The 19,455-nt window shown below is 39.8% G+C and overlaps 4 non-coding genes across 4 annotated transcripts; all 4 read left to right on the forward strand.

Moving 5' to 3' along the window:
* Positions 1-1,298: 1,298 nt before the first annotated feature.
* On the forward strand, positions 1,299-1,370 carry TRNAA-AGC. The gene has a single exon. It is a non-coding gene; the product is annotated as a tRNA-Ala (tRNA).
* Positions 1,371-5,835: 4,465 nt separating this feature from the next.
* Positions 5,836-5,907, forward strand: TRNAA-CGC. Its single transcript has one exon. It is a non-coding gene; the product is annotated as a tRNA-Ala (tRNA).
* Positions 5,908-13,939: 8,032 nt separating this feature from the next.
* TRNAF-GAA lies at positions 13,940-14,012 on the forward strand. The gene has a single exon. It is a non-coding gene; the product is annotated as a tRNA-Phe (tRNA).
* A 3,933-nt stretch (positions 14,013-17,945) lies between these two features.
* Positions 17,946-18,017, forward strand: TRNAA-UGC. Its single transcript has one exon. It is a non-coding gene; the product is annotated as a tRNA-Ala (tRNA).
* The last annotated feature ends 1,438 nt before the right edge of the window (positions 18,018-19,455 follow it).

Genomic DNA, 19,455 nt, shown 5'->3' on the forward strand with positions numbered 1-19,455 from the left:
CATTTTCTGTGCAAACTGAAAAAGTTTGTGATGAGCGTTGTACTCATGTTATAAAATGAACTGGAAGAGCTCCTTCTTTCTCCATGCTTTGAAAATTTTAAGTAGCATTATTTTCTGAAATTGGTAAAATTTCTTTGTGAAAGTATTTGTGCTTGGTTCCCTTTTTGGGGAGTTGCCTGTTCAACTGTTTTTCTATAGTAATGACATGTTTAGACTTTCTGTCTCTACAAGAAGTAATTTGGATATAGTGCATTTATAAAATCCACTTCATCTAAAGTTTTCAAGTCATTTGCTCAGTTGTGTCTTTATGATTTTTTAAAAGTTTTCCTGTTTGATAGTTATTTGATAGATATTTCCTCCCATCAGTTCTAGTTTTGTGTGTCTGCACTTTTTTTTTCCTTTTCTTGATTATGATGGTTAGAGCTTTGTCGACTTTTCGAATATCCAGTTTTTTTTTTTTTAACTAGTTCTACTTAAAAAAAAAACAAAATAAAAAACACAACTCATTTTCTTTTCGTCTTTATCAACCCTTCCTTCTTTTTGGCTTATTTTGTTCATTTCTAACATCTTGAACTGAGTTAATTATTTGCTATTGTTATTGCATTATTTGGTATTGTTATTTACCGCAGTACCTTATTGTGTTTTTTGCCCATTTAAGAAACTTTCCCAATGTTACCTGAGGCTCTGTTGGTTTATGGGGCTGGACGCGAGAGGCTCAGAGCCTCTGAGAAGGATGCGGTGAGTGAACTAGTCCAGCAGCAGTGCGAAGGGTTTCTAACCGAGGGTTAATGCGCATCACATTAACCTTCTTAAATGGCCTTCTATTCTACCCATAAGGGGGTGCGATCGTAGCCAAGGAGCCCCCTCTCTCGGCGGCCGAAACAAACGGCTCTCCATTTGTCCTTCCATCTTCTCTCTTCTGGAGCTAATTTGGTTGCTTTCCACCGCATTATACTCTGTGACTTTCTGGCAGTCCTTTAAAGCATCTAGGAAAGAGAAAATGAAGAAAGGAGAGAAAATATTTCATCAGGCTCTTCTAACTGCGGCAGGGAAGTGATTCCAGACAGGCAGAAGCAAAAAGGTCCCAGGACCACCAACGGGGGCTCTCCGTCTAGAATGCAATTTACTCTTCTTTTAGCAAAGCATGATATAGGGCCTATATTTAGATTCTAGATTTAAGGTTTTTGGAAATAAGTGAAATTTGACACACTAGACTTTAGCTTAATGTTAATTCTTGTAAAACTGACCAAAAACTGTCTTCTGTCTTGAATATATTCCCGAGGGTTTATTGTCGGCTAGGGGGTGTAGCTCAGTGGTAGAGCGCGTGCTTAGCATGCACGAGGCCCCGGGTTCAATCCCCGGCACCTCCACTTTTGAAAGGCCTTTGTTTCTTTCACTTTTTACTCTTTTCCTTGCTCAAAAAGAAAGTAAGCCTATTTCACAACTATTTGCTATTAGTATTAGTGCTGCTCTTTTCCCGCTCCTCCGGTTTGGCAACACTCAGGGTGGCTGCGTAAGGAGGAAAAGATGACACGAAAAGACAAAGCCTGGGCTCATTCAGCAGCTCGAGATTCCGAACAGAAAGCCCGTCACCAAATTGACGAGCCTTTTTGCCTTTGGTTTCACTTTGCGGTATTATTAATATTAAAAAGCAGGAAAGAAAAAAAAAGCAGGAAAGAAGAGACAAGGATGGCAGAATTTAACAAAAGAAAAACACACGATCTCAAGTCAAATTTTTTTAGCGTGTTTTGTTCTCTGAACCGTGTTGGCCATGATTAGACTGCAGATTGAGCAAGAAGACAGCGTTCCAAACTTGGAAATCGAGAAATTTATTTTCATTAGTGGATGTAAAGAAGTCAGAGTTAGGCATCGATAGCTCCATTGGGAAGTACCTTGGGCTGAAGATCTCAAATGTCAGAGATTAATTTCCAGTTTTGGTCTGTTTTTACTCTTACTGGAGAATAGGACTTAACTAGATAATTTAGTTAGAAAGGCAATGGCACCCCACTCCAGTACTCTTGCCTGGAAAATCCCATGGACAGAGGAGCCTGGTAGGCTGCTGTCCATCGGGTCGCTACGAGTCGGACATGACTGAGCGACTTCACTTTCACTTTTCACTTTCACACATTCGAGAAGGAAATGGCAACCCACTCCAGTGTTCTTGCCTTGAGAATCCCAGGGACGGGGGAGCCTGGTGGGCTGACGTCTGTGGGGTCGCACAGGGTCGGACACGACTGAAGTGACTTGGCAGCAGCAGCAGCAGCAAATTTAGTTGTTACAGAAGTAATTTTATCTGAGACTGTTGCGCCCTCTATCGGAAAGAAATTTTCCAGACCCTGGGTCCTTGGACCAAAGCAGTTGGTGGTACCTTGTTAGAATGCAGGATGTTAGTTCCCCCTCAGACTTACTGAACTAGAACCAACATTTCGACAGGATCCCTAAGTGTTTCCTCTGCACGTTAAAGTTTGAGAGTCACTGGTTTGAGTGCTCCAATGTGGGTTAAAATGATTATATATTATAAATATATGGCTTATTTTATTAATAATTTCCTACTTCCTATTCTAATGTAGTAAAAACAATTGCAAAAATGTATTTCTATTGTTGAACCAGTTTTGTATTCTTATAATTGACACTGTCTCCCCTCTCGTGGTAATATGATATTTACTAGTATTTTTAAATCAGTATACATAATTGAATTAGATGTCAAGTTTCTTTTAAATAAAATGTTTTGCTAGTTTTGCAGTCAAGATGGTGCTAACTTCCAATATGAACTAGGAAGCTCATGCCTTTGTTTCTGCTCAGCAACTTTATAAGAAAACTTTTTATTTTGTATTGGGGAATAGCCTATTAACAATGTTGTGATAGTTTCAGGTGGACAGTGAAGGAATTCAGTCATACATATACATGTATCCGTTCTCCCCTAAAGTCCCCTCCTGTCCAGGCTGCACATAACATTGAGCAGAGTTCCATATACTATCCAACTGGTCCTTGTTGCTTATACATTTTAAATATAGCAGTGTATACATGGCCATCAAAAGTCCCTAAGTATCCCTTCCCCTCATCCTTCCCCCCAGCAACCATAATTTGTTTTCTAAGTCTGTGAGTCTCTTTCTGTTTTGTAAGTTCATTTGGATCCTTTGTTTTTTAGATTCCACATATAGGGGACGTCATACGATAGTTCTCCTTCTCTGTCTGACTTACTTCACTCAGTTTGGCAATCTCTAGGTCCATCCATGTTGCTGCAAGTGGTATTATTTCATTTTTAATGGCTGAATAATAGTCCATTGTATATATGTACCACATCTTTTTTATCCATTCCTCTATTGATGGACATTTAGGTTGCTTCTGTTACTGTAAGCAGTGCTGCAATGAACACTGAGGTGAGTGTATTCTTTTAGATCATGTTTTTATCTGGATATAGACCCAAGAGTGAGGTTGCAGGGTCATACAATAGCTCTATTTTTAGTTTTTTAGGGAATCTCCATATTTTGCTCCATAATGGCTGCTCTACCAGTTTACATTCCCATCAACAGTGTAGGAGGGTTCCCTTCTTTCCATACTCTCTCCAGTATATATTGCTTCTGGATTCTTTTAGGATAGCCATTCTGGTTGGTGTGAGCTGATATCTCATTGTAGTTTTGATTTCATCAACATTTTAAGTAGGATAAGATCTTTCCCAAGTTAAATGTCTTCATTTTAGGATTTACCTCTTCAAAGAAAGAGTAAGAGCTAGCGCTCAGGAGCCAGACTTTCTTTAATAGGAGTAATAGGTCATTTTCTATTCTGTTGACATATTTTTTCTCTTTTTGTTTTCAAAGTACAATTTTATGATGTCTTTTTGCCACTTGTATCTACTGTGTTAAGAGAAATGCATTCACATGCTCCAACCATAAGACTGTGTGGATCACAACAAACTGGAGAATTCTTCAAGAAATGGGAATACCAGACCATCTTTCCTGCCTCCTGAGAAATCTGATGCAGGTCAAGAAGCAACAGTTGGAACTGGACATGGAACAACAGATTGGTTCCAAATAGGAAAAGGAGTACGTCAAGGTTGTATATCGTCACCCTGCTTATTTAACTTATATGCAGAGTACATCATGAGAAATGCTGGACTGGATGAAACACAAGCTGGAATCAAGATTGCCGGGAGAAACGTCGGTAACCTAAGATATGCAGATGATGCCACCCTTATGAAAGAAATCGAAGAACTAAAGAGCCTCTTGATGATAGTGAAAGAGGAGAGTGAAAAAGTTGGCTTAAAACTCAACATTCAGAAAACTAAGATCATGGCATCTGGTCCCATCACTTAACGGCAAATGGATGGGGAAACAGTGGAAACAATGACAGACTTTATTTTCTTAGGCTCCAAAATTACTGCAGATGGTGACCGCAGCCATGAAATTAAAAGACACTTGCTCCTTGGAAGAAAAGTTATGATCAACCTAAACAGCTTGTTAAAAAGCAGAGACATTATTTTGCCAACAAAGGTCCATCTAGTCAAAGCTATGGTTTTTCTAGTAGTCATGGATGGATGTGAGAGTTGAACTATAAAGAAAACTGAGTGCTGAAGAATTGATGCTTTTGAACTGTGGTGTTGGAGAAGACTCTTGAGAGTCCCTTGGACTGCAAGGAGATTCAGCCAGCCAATCCTAAAGGAAATTAGTCCTGAATATTCATTGGAAGGACTGATGGTGAAGCTGAAACTCCAATACTCGACTACCTGATGCAAAGAACTGACTCTTTGGGAAAGGCACTGATGCTGGAAAAGATTGAAGGCAGGAAGAGAAGGGGATGACAGAGGATGAGATGGTTGAATGGCATCACCAACTCGATGGTTATGAGTTTGAGCAAGCTCCAGGAGTTGGTGATGGACAGGGAAGCCTGGCGTGCTGCAGTCCATGGGGTCACAAAGAGTCAGACACGACTGAGCAACTGAACTGAACTGAAGTACAGGAATTCATCAAGTTGCAAAAGGTGAATACAGACTAAACATGTAAAAGAATATCATGAATTTTCACCATTGGTTTTATGTATTACATTAGGGCTCAGGTCCAGATGGAATTTTTCCCCCTTTCCAATCATAGACTTCTCCAAGGAAATTTACCTCTGTAATTTAAGAGAGAAAGCAACATGTGGTTAACGCAGGGTGCACAGCTTGGTCCAGTTTTTAGGGCTCCTTACTTTCATTGCCAAGGGTGCAAAAGAACAATTAACTTCTTTTTTGCTTTTCTTCCTATTTCTTGAATGATGGGGCTCTCTTTTATGTGCCTCCCACTTTGTTTCTTGCTCTGTAAATCCAATAGGTCTCTCCAACCTGTATCTAACTACCTACTAACTTGCTTTTAAAATTCCACACTTCTTTCCATCCCTGAATCTGCCCGCTTAATTCATACCTTGAGCACCATTCTCCTAGACCATTCTATGAACCTTCTTAGTTGCCTTCAGGATGTAATAAAAATGAATAGAGTGTTGGGAATGAATCGCTGAACGAATTGATGGTGATTTTTATTTTCACCTGGGGTTTTCCCATTAAAATCTTGTCCTTAACATTCCTGTAAAGCAAACATCAAATAGCAAGAAGTGTTTTGTCTACGGAAAACTCGATCAATTTTCTGACACAATTTCAGTATTTTTTGTTCCACTTCAAGTTTTATTTGCTAAAGAAAGAATCAGTATCCTTCACAACTCCCTGACGTCTCCTTTGTCTTAAAAAAGTCATAAATCCTGCTGCAACACATAATACTGCTAAAACAACAAACACCAGTTGGGGAGAGGCCCACAGAATGTGGTGACCTATTTCCTGAAGAAACCTCACAGCTGGTGATTCAGTGAGGGGGTGTAGCTCAGTGGTAGAGCGCGTGCTTCGCATGTACGAGGCCCCGGGTTCAATCCCCGGCACCTCCAACTGTGGCTTAAACTGTGTTTTTTCTTTATTCCTTTATTCGTTGCCTGCTCACAAGAACCTAGGACATTCGTTTCGGTGGTGCACTCTTTAGACTTCATGACCCTCAAAACCTCTCAAGGTAGCTGGCAGAGCACAAGTCTATTAGTATCCGACAGAGGCCATAACAAGTTAGCATAAACCTGGGGGCTTAAAACGACAGAAATTTGTTCTTTACCCTTCTGGAGGCAAGAAAGCCAAAATTAGTATCACTAGACAGACATCAGGGTGTTGGCCAGTGGTGCTCCCTCCAGGGGCTCTGGGGTGTGTGTGCCCAATCTTGCCTCTTTCAACTTCTGGTGGCTGGTGGCATTCCTTAGCCTGTGGCGGCCTTGCTCCAATCTCTGCCACCGTGGTCACACTGCCTTCTCCTCTCTATATGTGAAATCCCTCTGCCCTTCTCTTTTAAAAACACTTGTGATTACTTTGGGCCTAGCCGTATAATCCAAAGTAATCTCCCCAGTTTAAGATCGTTAATATAATTAAAGCTGCAAAGACCTTTTTCTATATAAGGTAACATCCACAGATTCTGGGGCTTGGGACCTGCTATCTTTGGGAGCCATTATTCAGTCTACTCTGCAAAGATCCCCCAAACTCAAAAGAAGTGTGCCATCATATTAACAGGGAAAATAGGGCAAAACATTTCTTAAATTCAAATGTAAATTGGGAAATTTTCATCTTTGTCTCTGCTTAGCAATGTTTTCAATATAATGGGAACCACTAGGGAAGCACATACTGTCCAAATCTTGGGGTCATTTCAGAACACTGGGTTGCCTCTCCCTCAGTAACCAACAACTGTGGAATATACAATTACTCAGACAAAGTATATTTTTCTAAACTGAGAGCAATTTTCAGGTGTTATATCTTTTTATCCACAATCTTCTTAAATACTTCCATCATAACCTTTTTATTTTATACATCAGTATATAGTTCTTTTTTTAACATGGTTATTTTAAAAAGATTTTTTTGGAGTATAGTTGATTTATAATGTCTTAGTTTCTGTTGTACAGCAAAGTAAATCAGCTATACATATGCTATATAAATCAGCTATACTCTGTTTTAGATTCTTTCCCCATGTAGGTCAATACAGAGTATTGAGTTTCTCATGCTATTGAGTTTCTTATGCTAACAGTCCTTGTTAGTTATCTATTTGATATATAGTAATGTGTATATGTCAATCCCAACCTCCCAATTTACCTCTTTCCCCTATATATCTTAATGATATTGGGGGCTTCCTGGTGTCTCAGACAGTAAAGAATCTGCCGCAATGCAGGAGACCTGGGTTTGATCTCTGAGTATTTCCTATATATCTTAAAAGCAAGCACACTTCCTTGCCACAGCACAGTGATTAAATTCAGGACATTTAATGCTAATAAGAAGTCTTGTCTAATATCATTAGTGATGTCAGTTTTGATCAGTTGGTTAAAGCTGTGTCTAATAGGTTTCTTTCCCTGTAAACTTATTTTCCCTCTTATAATTAACAAGTAATCAGGAAGGGATACCCTGAGACTATATAAATATTCTGATCCTTATCAAAATTTCTCCTATGCTTTTAGCACTGATTTATGTATTTGCCAGAATCTATTATTCTGATGGTGGCTAAATGGTGATTTTAAAACTTCATTATTTCCCTTGCATTTATTAGTTGGCATACCACTGTAAGGAAAAAATTTTCTTCTTCCATATTCATTCATTTAAGTATCCAAGGGTTGTAATCATTTATTGTCATTATTCATCTCAAAGTGTCCCTGATCTGACCAGTGAGAGGCCCTTCAGGTTGGTTTCTGGATCCTTTTGAATTATCCTCATGATTTTTGAGCACTTTTATTATAGTATGGAAAGGCATCTCAGGTACATCTTACACTATCTCTGGTCCAGCCCTAGAGTCTGTGAATCCTACTAGTAGCTCCGTTTCCTTTTAGTGGGGATCAATATTCAAAAATCAAGATATTGGGCTAGCATTACTTATTGATACTGAGGTATTAGCTTTCCTAGCCCTATTAGATCTAGAGGGAAAATGACAGATACACATACATACATGCATGCACACACACATATACATTTCCTATCCAGTGCCAACAGTTACTTGTTACTTACCTCTTCACCCCATAGTGAAACCCCTGAACTTCAACAATATATGTATTCATTTCCCCAATCACACAAAGGTAAATTCACACATACCAAATAAAAGTAAAATTCACACAAAATATCAGAATTGACATACCCTTAACACTACAAACAATAACCCTTCTACATAGGGGTTACAATTTGTTTGCCTTTTTTCTTGTCTTTACAATTGGGATAAAGTACTGTGTAAAACATTGACTTGGATGGGTTCTCTATTTTTCTCTTGGATAAGGTTATATTATCCTTTTGAAATAGAGTTAGATTTTTTCTATTCATATTCAATTTTGGAGTATTTTAACATGCACTTAAGTAAATTTTGTTTTATTTTTTGGACTGTGCAATGTATCCAAGAGTCAAAAGAATACAGAGAATAATATTCAAAAAGATTGCAGGAGAACGCTGTGTCCGAGGACTCACCCAAGTGATGGAATGGAAGTGCAATTCAGGCAATCTAATCTGATGGGAATCCAACTTGGAGGCAAGTTCCTCACACGCTGACTGCAAATCAGGAACAGTGCCTTTCTTTCTATCATTAAGGTTTCTTTCTCCTGGAACAACCATGCCTGAGAGAGGATAAAGCTAAGGAGTTTAGAAATAGCAGAATTGAACTTAAGGTTGTTTTGTTTTGATAACTTGGTCTTCAGATGCAATGCTGGTCACTAGAAGGTATGAAAAGTCTTCTGAGAACTCAATGAGGACCTGGGGGTATGGCTCAGTGATAGAATGCATGCTTAGCATGCATAAGACACTGGTTTCCATCCCCAGTACCCACATTTTCACATATTCTTCTTGCCCACATACCCTAAGACCTCTTGCTGCCTGAAATATCTTTGTCAAACTCAGTCTTCTTGGCTATGGCAATTCTTTCTTAACCTTACACAGGAAGGAATCGTGCCCATTCACTAAGGTTACCCATTGTTAGCTCTGTTATTGACCGAATCTCTCTAAGCATTCTCAGCAGTCACCACCACCAAAAAGTTATAAAAAGCAAGTTTTTCCCAACCATCCAATTCCCACTTGTATGGAATCTGAAAGTATCAGCAAATGGTGGTCTGTGTTGACCTAATGGACAGGCCACCTGAGTCCTTGTCAGAAAGTTAATCACTGAAGTTCTTTTGTGGTTCTTTTATTCTAGCTCCTTCCTAACCCAGGTTGCAGGAGGCTGAAGAAGATTTCACTAAAATATTTCACTAGACTTCACTGCCAGTAGTTGACAACTTGATGCACTGGTGGTCACTTTTTCCATCAGAGACCCTCAAACTCTGGAGCTTACATAAAAGTTGTTTAGCTACAAACAAATGATAAATGAGGAAAAGACGGCAGTCACCTCAGCAGAAATCTATAAAGGGAAATAGTATTTTTCTGGGTATTCTAAGGGGCTTCACAGGTGGCACTAGTGGTAAAGAACACTTGCCAATGCAGGAGTCATAAGAGATATGGGTTTGATCCGATCCTCTGGAGGAGGGCATGGCTACCCAATTCCAGTATTCTTGCCTGGAGAAGCCCATGGACAGAGGAGCCTGGCGGGCTACAATCCATGGGGTTACAAAGAGTCTGAAGAGACTTAGCACACACGGGTATTTTAGGAAAGTTTGCAGTCTGAAATGGCAAACATTCTGAACTCCAGGGTCCAAAATCAATCCAGGGGAAAACTCATTTCTTTGTTTTCTACAGATAGATAATGAACTCTTGTACTCCCAATCCCAATACATCCGTTTCAACCTCAATCTACGTACTCTCCAGGGACACCCTCCTTCCAAACTACTGAACAATGCGTATCTCCAAGTTAGAGCTGTTTGTACAGTTTCAGATTCTGGCCTCACAATGCCTAAATAGATCCACAGGAGGATGCACTTAAAAAAAAAAATTTCAGCCACACAAGGGAAAACCAGGCAAGAAATCTGCTAAATGTTCAGAAAGCAGTCTGTTTTTCCATCTACAGAAGCCAGGAAACCTGGAAGTCTTCCATAATGCACCCTCTCCTTTTCTTAATCTCCAGAGGAAGCTGTAACTGTCCATCAGTTGTCACAAGTCATCTGTACAGCCAATTTTGAGGTCATCCCCTTGGCTTGTGAAGGAGTCCTCTATATTGCCTTTGTGCCTGTACTAGGAGTGAGGGGAGAGTGGTTTCCACTGTAGGTATCACCCTTTGTTCTGTGACTGGCTTTCTGCAACCAAGGTCTTCAGTTCCTGTTCTGCTCTTCAGACTCCTTTGAGACTACTCCTAGCATCATGTAAGGAGTAAAGGAGCCTGTTGCAAATGTTAGGAAGAGTTTCTTCAGGAGAAAGATTTGGAACTGTGTGGAGCGAGCAACAGAAACTTTCTCATATTTCGCGTTTCAAACAAAACCTTAAGAAGTAAGACGCTTCCTTGGATCTCAAAGCTGCAGCTGCCACAGGTCGACTCTCCCACAGCGTCCAAGCGCGAAAACCGAGGCATCTGTTCAGCTTCCAAGCTACCCATCCCAGCGGTTCTGGAACATTAAAAGAAAACTCACCTCAAGTACGTCCCCAAGGCACTCCACTTGTCCATCCGACGATGCAAAGAGCTGCGAGGCGCTCCCAAGCCAAGATAGTCTTGGACTAGAGGAGCCAGATCCTCTTCTGCGACAAGCCTACATCCTTCGAGAGAACAATCTCTCCTCTCATACCTGGACGAAAAGACGGAAAGATATGGAGCCTGGACCACCAACCTCCCTCAAATCCTAATAATTTTGAGGATGCTTTTCCTCTGCCCACTTCCTTTCTGTCCCTTTTCTCCTTTTCTTCCTGCACTTCACCCCACTCCGCCTCTTCCTTTTCAGGTCAGCTGGGCTCCTCTCCTTCATCCTATGTGCTCCTTGATGGAATTTGCACAGTTTTGCACACTTATAGTTGCATTTCCACGCATTTTAATCTCCGTGTTGAGACACTCGTGTAAATTTTCACACTGCATTCTAATTTCTTTACTTAAGTTTCCAGCTCAGCCTTTCCCCTGCATAAGCTGAGACTTGGTCTGATTGGGGGCGAGGTGCACGGCTGGCCATGGGGGTAAAACTCTGGATTGGTAGAGGAATGCTGAGGGAGAAAGAATCTGTAAGAGAATCTAAAATATTTTTTAGAGGAAGCTGTCTAAAGACTTGTATCTGAATTTACACTCCCACCAAATTTTAGCTGAAGGCAAAAAGCTCAACTCTTTCTGAATTGGAGACTGAAATTTGAGAACTTATCCAGATATACACATTTTATTGCAGGCAGATTATCATTTGAGCTACTACTGGGAAGCCCTACACATTTTATTAATTTTTATTAAAATTCACTTGGCAGGTGCCTCTCAGGTACTGTTATTTTCTTATTCCAGAGATTATTATTTCTGAAATTCTGAAAGCCCCTGAAATTGTTTCTACTGTATTCAACAAAAGGAGCCCTATGTCCCGGTACTGTCCATTTTATATAAAAAGTTCCTCAGATGGGTAAGAAACAATTCTTAGCCAGATACCAGCCTGCAGACCACAATCTGAAATTCAAATACTAATAAAGAGATAAGATGTAATGGAGGCAAAGAGGTATCCAAGGAGATCTTTTTTTTTCTTCTCTTCTTTTTTTTGTTATTTAAATTGAGGCTTAATTAATATAAACAAAAATGGATGAAATTTAATTATTCAGCTTGATGGGTTACATGCCATGTAACCAATAGCTTTGGCAAAGATAGATGATATTTCAACCCCCAGTAGCTTCCTTGTGACTCATCCCAATCAATACCACTCTCTAACTTCTATCACCATAGTTCTAACTTCTATCACCATAGTGTGTTTTGAAATAATATAAGTAGAATCATACAATATGTACTGATTTGAATATGGATTTTTCATTCATTTTTTTTTAAGTTGGATACATCCATATTGTTGCTAATATAGGTAGTTCTTTTTTCACTGTTCATAGTAATCCATTGTATGAATACTATGCATCAAAACGTTTTAATCCATTTTACTGTTGATGTATATTTAGACTGCTCCTAGTTTTGATCTGAAATGTCTAATGTGGTCACTAGCATTCCTGTATACGTCTTTCAAGGAAAATACTCATGCGATTCTCTTGGGTGTAAATGCAGCTGAGGAGTTTTTTTATTGGGGGGGGGGGAATAGCTTATATGTATATTTAATTTTAGTCTATATTTCCAAATGGTTTCCTAATGTGTGTGCACCAGTTTACAGTCTCATCAGCAGTGTGAGAGTGACTATTCAGTTGCTCCACATGCTCAGCAGCTCTTGATGTTATCCGTTCTCTTAAGGTAATTGATTCGGGTGAAGGGAAGTATTATCTCATTCAGTTTTTAAATTTACATTTCCCTCAAAGCATATTATGTTGGGCACCTTCTAAATTGCTTATTGGTTATTTTGGGTATTCTCTTTTTTTGACCTGCCTGTTAATTTGTTCTTAATGAGATTTTAGTCTTTTTCTTAGTGTTTTGTAAAAGTTCTTCACAGATAATGGTCTTTCCTTAAACATAAACATTGAAATACCTTCTCTCAGACTGTAGTTCATCTTTTCTTAAGGAGGAGAAGAACTGAAAAATTTTATAAGAATAGGAAAGAGAAAAGGAGAGGGGTTGAAGTCAGGGAAAAAGTTCCACTCGGAAATCTTTCCTGGTGATTGCAGAAAAAATGCCTCCAGGCAGTTGGGGTTCCTGCTGGGGAGGGAACCTTGGAAAGAACTGATGGGATGAAATGTCTTAAGAGCAGAAACGGTGTTATTTGGTTTGCTACCTTTCCATTTCTCCCAGGGTCGCAGCTTGCTGCTGCTGCTGCTGCTAAGTCACTTCAGTCGTGTCAGACTCTGTGCGACCCCACAGACGTCAGCCCACCAGGCTCCCCCGTCCCTGGGATTCTCCAGGCAAGAACACTGGAATGGGTTGCCATTTCTTTCTCCAATGCAGGAAAGTGAAAAGTGAAAGTGAAGTCGCCTAGTCGTGTCCGACTCTTAGTGACCCCATGGACCGCAGCCTACCAGGCTCCTCTGTCCATGGGATTTTCCAGGCAAGAGTACTGGAGTGGGGTGCCATTGCCTTCTCTGGGTCGCAGTTTAAGAGGATATAATTTAAAGGTTTAACAAATAGTGGGGTTTGAAACAATGGCTTTTGTATCCGGCCAACTATCCAATCTTTGAAGACTTCCTCAGAAATATGATTACTATTTCAAAAAGGATCCTCGGGATCTTTCTGTTGTGAGAGGTGTCGTTCAGTAGTGGTGTATCCTTTCTTTATGAGAGGATTGGAAACCATACACATGCATCTACTTTTCTCGTTTTAAAAACACGTTTTGCTTGCTCACATGGAAATAAACACATTATCCGACGGATTGCCTTTAAGTGGTTCCGGTTTCTATTCTCTGGTCCTGGCACTAACCGGCCACGTGTCAGCATAAGGAAAGCCAGGAAAAGAGAGTGGATAAAAGAGAAGAATTGGCTCCTTCGGAATTTCTTCCAGCCGAAGCAAGGAGCCGGTCTCCACATTAACGTGCCCAATGATCCTTTCAGCCTTGTCATTGAAGAGCAAGACAGAAAAAGAATTGAAAGATGAGTCGATAATTTCATTCTGAATTCCCTCAGTTTTCTGAGCAGTCTTTTAGTTAGTGGAGTAGCCGAAAGAGACCAAGCAGAAATATATGCAGCTTTTTGTTTTTCATCTCTTTCTCTCCTTTTACTTCCCTTCTTTTCTATCAACCCATCCACTGTCTCCTAGAATTGGATCCTATTTTTAGACATGGATTTCAGGGGAGCCAGGATATATGGGGGCGAATGAATGCGCAATATTGAACGAGATAAGTTTAGCCCTCACGAATGAAAATTCCGCTATTTTGAGGAAACAAGTAAGTATATTGCTCACAAGTGGCCGAAATAGCTCAGTTGGGAGAGCGTTAGACTGAAGATCTAAAGGTCCCTGGTTCGATCCCGGGTTTCGGCAGTTCGGTTTTACTTTCGGGTAGTTAGCAACTCGTCAGATAAGAGTCTACATCTGACAACAGTGTTTACGGCATTTTCACTAACGCAATCAAAGAATGTGTGTGTCTTGCTGTCTTTTGGTTGCTACTCCACCGGGGTCTTTTATTTAAAGTTTTAAAACCCAGGGAATTGTTTTCCTAGGAGCTAAGAAATTACGATATGCTACAACCTCTTGCACTTACAATTCATTTCTGCTTTCATGTGTGTGTAGGAGATGGGCCTACTAAAAGCCCTGGCAAAAGAATTAAACAATCTTGCTGAGAGGACATGACTCAGTATGTGACTCCTGAAGGAATCCAAGAAGGAACAAAAAACATCTTGAAAGCAGGATGTATGCCTGGGGATGGAAAGCTGTCAACAGACTGTTCCTATCTTTGGCGCCTGGGGGGCACATAAAGATTAACTGGGTCCTTGTCCTTGAGGCAGAAAAACAGGGATACAAAAATGTTAATTGTTAACTGCATAGGATTATCATTGAAGGCCACCTGGCCTTCTATGCTCATGTAAACACGTACAAGCAAGTCTCAAAAAGTATAATAAAGCAGGCTTGAGATCAGTCTGGGCACCTTCACCTCGTGGTGGTGTTGGTCCCCTGATCCCCACTGTAACTTTCTTGAGTGTTTCTCCTTCTTTCGTCATGTGGCGCTTTCAGGAACTTGTGCTGTCGAGTTGTGCACACACTTGTGCACACACTCAACGTGTGTGTGATCTTTTTAATCACAAAAATTGGTGGTGGTGGTGGGGGAAGCTGTAGAAAAAGAACTACTACACTGTATAAGTGTATATATGTGGAAGTGGTATGCACAAGAAAAAATTTCCAATCAGAAAATATGATTTTTCATCTTGAATCCACCCCCTTTTTAAACTATTGGAATAGGAGCTTTGGTGAACATTCTCAAACTTTTAAACAATTACAAGACCATCCCAAGTTTTCTTTTTGACAAGACATTCTTTCAATCTTGTGCCTCTATCTAGAATTTGCACATCTTATTTCTATTTTATTATCCAGGAAAGAATGAAAATAAGCACTTCTTTAAGAATTATTCTGTTGAACTTTCACAAAGGGACCAAGAATACTGAAAAATGGAAGCAAATGGACAGTAAAGTCATCAAGACTCAGATACAAATACATTTTTTTCCTTTTTATTTCAACTTTTTTCCCTTGAAACTCTGTTATCCCTTGTGTCATTTTGAATTATTTTCTTCTTTTTGAACTTCTGTTTCAGTTTCACAGTGTCTGTTTTCTACTAACAATTCTTGGCCATTATGTCAGAAGAAAATAATCAACAATATTTCAAGATCAGAACTGCATCAAGTTGCAAATGGAAAATTGGTACAAACTTAGAAGCAATAGGGGGCAATATAGGGACATTCACTATACAGGAACTTGGTGTTAGAAACTATCCATTAGCTACCTATCCCTCCTCAGTTCAGAAGCTTGCATTTTATCTCATTAAGAAACATTTGATTGGACAAACAGCATCATTTAGTATTTTATTGCCTAATTCAGTAATGATCCCTTTATATTCTATTGAAGTGAGAGGTCTTGGGTAATTCACAAAATATAATTAGTTTTACATTCAATATCTTAAAAATAAGGCTAATAATGTCTATGTCAAAAAGGATACTATAACTATCAAAGGAAATCATGCAAGTAAATGCTTCATGTCATGTCCACACATATGGCTCTGGCGTTCTCCCAGAATAGCACCTAAACATATAATATCTTCTTGTAGCTATGGCTGTCCAATAGCAATATAATAAAGCCATAAATGAGTCACTTTTATAACTTTTAATTTTGTAGTAGTCACATTAAAAATAAAAATAGATGGTCTTAATTTAAGAAGACTATATAAATGACTTGGTATATCAAACATCACTTAGATAAGTAGTCAATAAAAATTATTAGTGATATCAGTTAAATTTTAAATATCATATTAAGTCTTTGAGATCTGGTATATATTTTACACTTAAAGCACATCTCATCTTTTCAAGTGTTTAATACTCAAGGTGGCTAGTGGCTACCATTTTGGACAGTGCAGTATTAAACCTGTATGTCATTGACTTTCAGCTTTTCTGAATTGAGTATATGTGGCATGAGTGTGTTCTGGCTCTCAGTTTACAAGTTTAATTCCTCATAAGAATTCTGTATTAAATGAATCCATAGTCTAGATTTTTTTAAATTGAAGTATAGATGATTTACAATATCATATTAGTTTCAGGTGTACAAAATAGTTATTCAACATGTTTATAGCTCTAAATATTTAATTGTTAAAATTCCCAGCTTGTTCATGGGCAAAAAGAAAAAAAAGTATACCTTATTATTATGAATCCCTGAGACTCCAATAGACAGGCAGTTTTCTCCAGGTGCAACACGTTATGACCCAGAAGTGTTTCTGCAAACCTTCTTAATATTGGAAAGCATCATATTTTATAGCACCAGTCACAATAATCCTCCTTAGCAGTTCACGAGCTAAAAACTACTGAAGGTACAAGTCTGTCAGGCAAATTATATTCTTCCAATTTCAAGAGGAATTCAAAATTATTTTGTGAATATTGGCAAAAGTTCATTAATGGGCAAACCAGAAGGAGAAGGTGTTAACCACTAGAAATCTACTGTCAGAAAATGTGTTTTCTTGTGGTCATCTTGTGTAGTTCAAAGAACATGGTTTTAATCATAGTAAATCCCAGTATTCAAGAAATGTCCAGGAACAAACTTATTTTCCTACGAATATCACTAATGAGCACACTTTTCTGTCTTTACCCACCATCCACATCCTTGTGTCTACTGATTACTCACAAATCCAAGGCTGCGAGTAACTGAGTTTGCCATGTAATATTCTCACAAGTGTGCACCACATAGATCTTGAGTTTAACAAGAGCAAAGCTTGCTCATCTTCTCCATTTCCAATCTTTCTCCCATTTCCAAAAGAATTTTTAAAACATTTCCTGCAGTTTTTTCCATTTGTAATGACATAGCTTTTCCTGCCTTCCTAAATAACTGAATGACTGAGCCTAATATCTTGTGGCTGTTTGTCTTTGGTCTCACTCTCATAGTCTAACACTCTTCTCCATTGCTAAAGCTGTTGTTTCATTCATGCCTTATGAAGAAGAGATTTTGGATTATTGGTGGGTCCGCTGAATTACCCAGGTGCATAGGTTAGAAGAGGGCGGGGGGAAAAAGCCCCTTACACTGCAAGGCTGAATGTTTCACTCTAAGGTGTTTTATTGGTTGTGGTTTTCCTCCATCAAATCTAGTCCTTAATATTCCAATGGAACAAACAAACAGCAAATACCATGGAGCGTTTTAGGCTAGAAAGAAGCTGAATTTCAATGGCCTTGGATGTCTCAGTTTAAGACATTTTTGTGCATGTGTACTCAGTCATGTCTGACTCTTGGTGCCCCGTGGACTGTGGCCTGCCAGGCTCCTTAGTCCATGGAATTTTTCAGGCGAGAGTACAGGAGTAGTTTGCCATTTCCTACTGCAGGGGATCTTCCTGACCCAGGATCAAACCCACGTCTCTTGCACCTCTTACATTGGCCGGCCGATTCTTTACCACTGAGCCACTAAGACATATTTGGAGGAAATCTAAGAGCCAGATACTGTGACTTGATTTAATTTCTTGTCAAGCATAATAGGAGACCCCAACCATGTTTTAAGGCCACAGTGGAAACTTCTTGTGGTTATCTGATAAGTTCCAATCTTTTGCCTTGCCCCGGGCTCAATCCCTGGCACAACCTCTATACGCTAGAGCATCAGTATACTTCTTTGGTTTCTGAGGGTCTCTGGCCTAAAACTTGGCATTAAACACTACTGTCAAGATGCTCAGGAACCCAGAGCCTTAGGAAATAAGATTAATTTCCAGAAAAGTATTAGCAAGAAGGTAGCCAGCAAGGGGGTGTAGCTCAGTGGTAGAGCGCATGCTTTGCATGTATGAGGCCCTGGGTTCAATCCCCGGCACCTCCAGGTATTGGTTCTGTTTTTCTCTGGAATGCGATCAAACTGTTCTTCAAGGAATACAGATTTAGCTCTCCTAAGCTTTTCCCCCTTATAGTCCTGTACACATAGAAAGTGTGTACAAAGGCAATCCCAAAGAATGCTCAAACTACCACACAATTGCACTCATCTCACACGCTAGTAAAGTAATGCTCAAAATTCTCCAAACCAGGCTTCAGCAATACGTGAACTATGAACTTCCAGATGTTCAAGCTGGTTTTAGAAAAGGCAGAGGAACCAGAGATCAAATTGTCAACATCCGCTGGATCATAGAAAAAGCAAGAGAGTTCCAGAAAAACATCTATTTCTGCTTTATTGACTATGCCAAAGCCTTTGACTGTGTGGATCACAATAAACTGTGGAAAATTCTGAAAGAGATGGGAATACCAGACCACCTGAGCTGCCTCTTGAGAAACCTAAATGCAGGTCAGGAAGCAACAGTTAGAACTGGACATGGAACAGCAGACTGATTCCAAATAAGAAAAGGAGTATGTCAAGGCTGTATATTGTCATCCTGCTTATTTAACTTATATGCAGAGTACATCATGAAAAACACTGGGCTGGAAGAAACACAAACTGGAATCAAGATTGCCAGAGAAATATCAATAACCTCAGATATGCAGATGACACCACCCTTATGGCAGAAAGTGAAGAGGAACTAAAAAGCCTCTTGATGAAAGTGAAAGAGGAGAGTGAAAAAGTTGGCTTAAAGCTCAACATTCAGAAAACCAAGATCATGGCTTCTGGTCCCATCACTTCATGGGAACTAGATCGGGAAACAGTGGCTGACATTAGTTTTTGTGGCTCCAAAATCACTGCACATGGTGATTGCAGCCATGAAATTAAAATACACTTACTCCTTGGAAGGAAAGTTATGACCAACCCAGATAGCATATTAAAAAGCAGAGACATTACTTTGCCAACAAAGGTCCGTCTAGTCAAGGCTATGGTTTTTCCAGTGGTCATGTATGGATGTGAGAGTTGGACTGTGAAGAAAGCTGAGCGCCGAAGAATTGATGCTTTTGAACTGTGGTGTTGGAGAAGACTCTTGAGAGTCCCTTGGACTGCAAGGAGATCCAACCAGTCCATCCTAAAGGAGATCAGTCCTGGGTGTTCATTGGAAGGACTGATGGTGAAGCTGAAACTCCAATACTTTGGCTACCTCATGTGAAGTGTTGACTCATTGGAAAAGACCCTGATGCTGGGAGGGATTGGGGGCAGGAGCAGAAGGGGACGACAGAGGATGAGATGGCCGGATGGCTTCACCGACTTGATGGACATGAGTCTGAGTAAACTCCGGGAGTTGGTGATGGACAGGGAGGCCTGGCGTGCTGCGATTCATGGGGTCGCAAGAGTCGGACACGACTGAGCGACTGAACTGAACTGAACTGAACCTTTTCCTCCTTAT

The sequence above is a fragment of the Cervus elaphus genome, chromosome 7 (genome assembly GCF_910594005.1).
Source record: "Cervus elaphus chromosome 7, mCerEla1.1, whole genome shotgun sequence".
NCBI classification, from domain to species: Eukaryota; Metazoa; Chordata; class Mammalia; order Artiodactyla; family Cervidae; genus Cervus; species Cervus elaphus.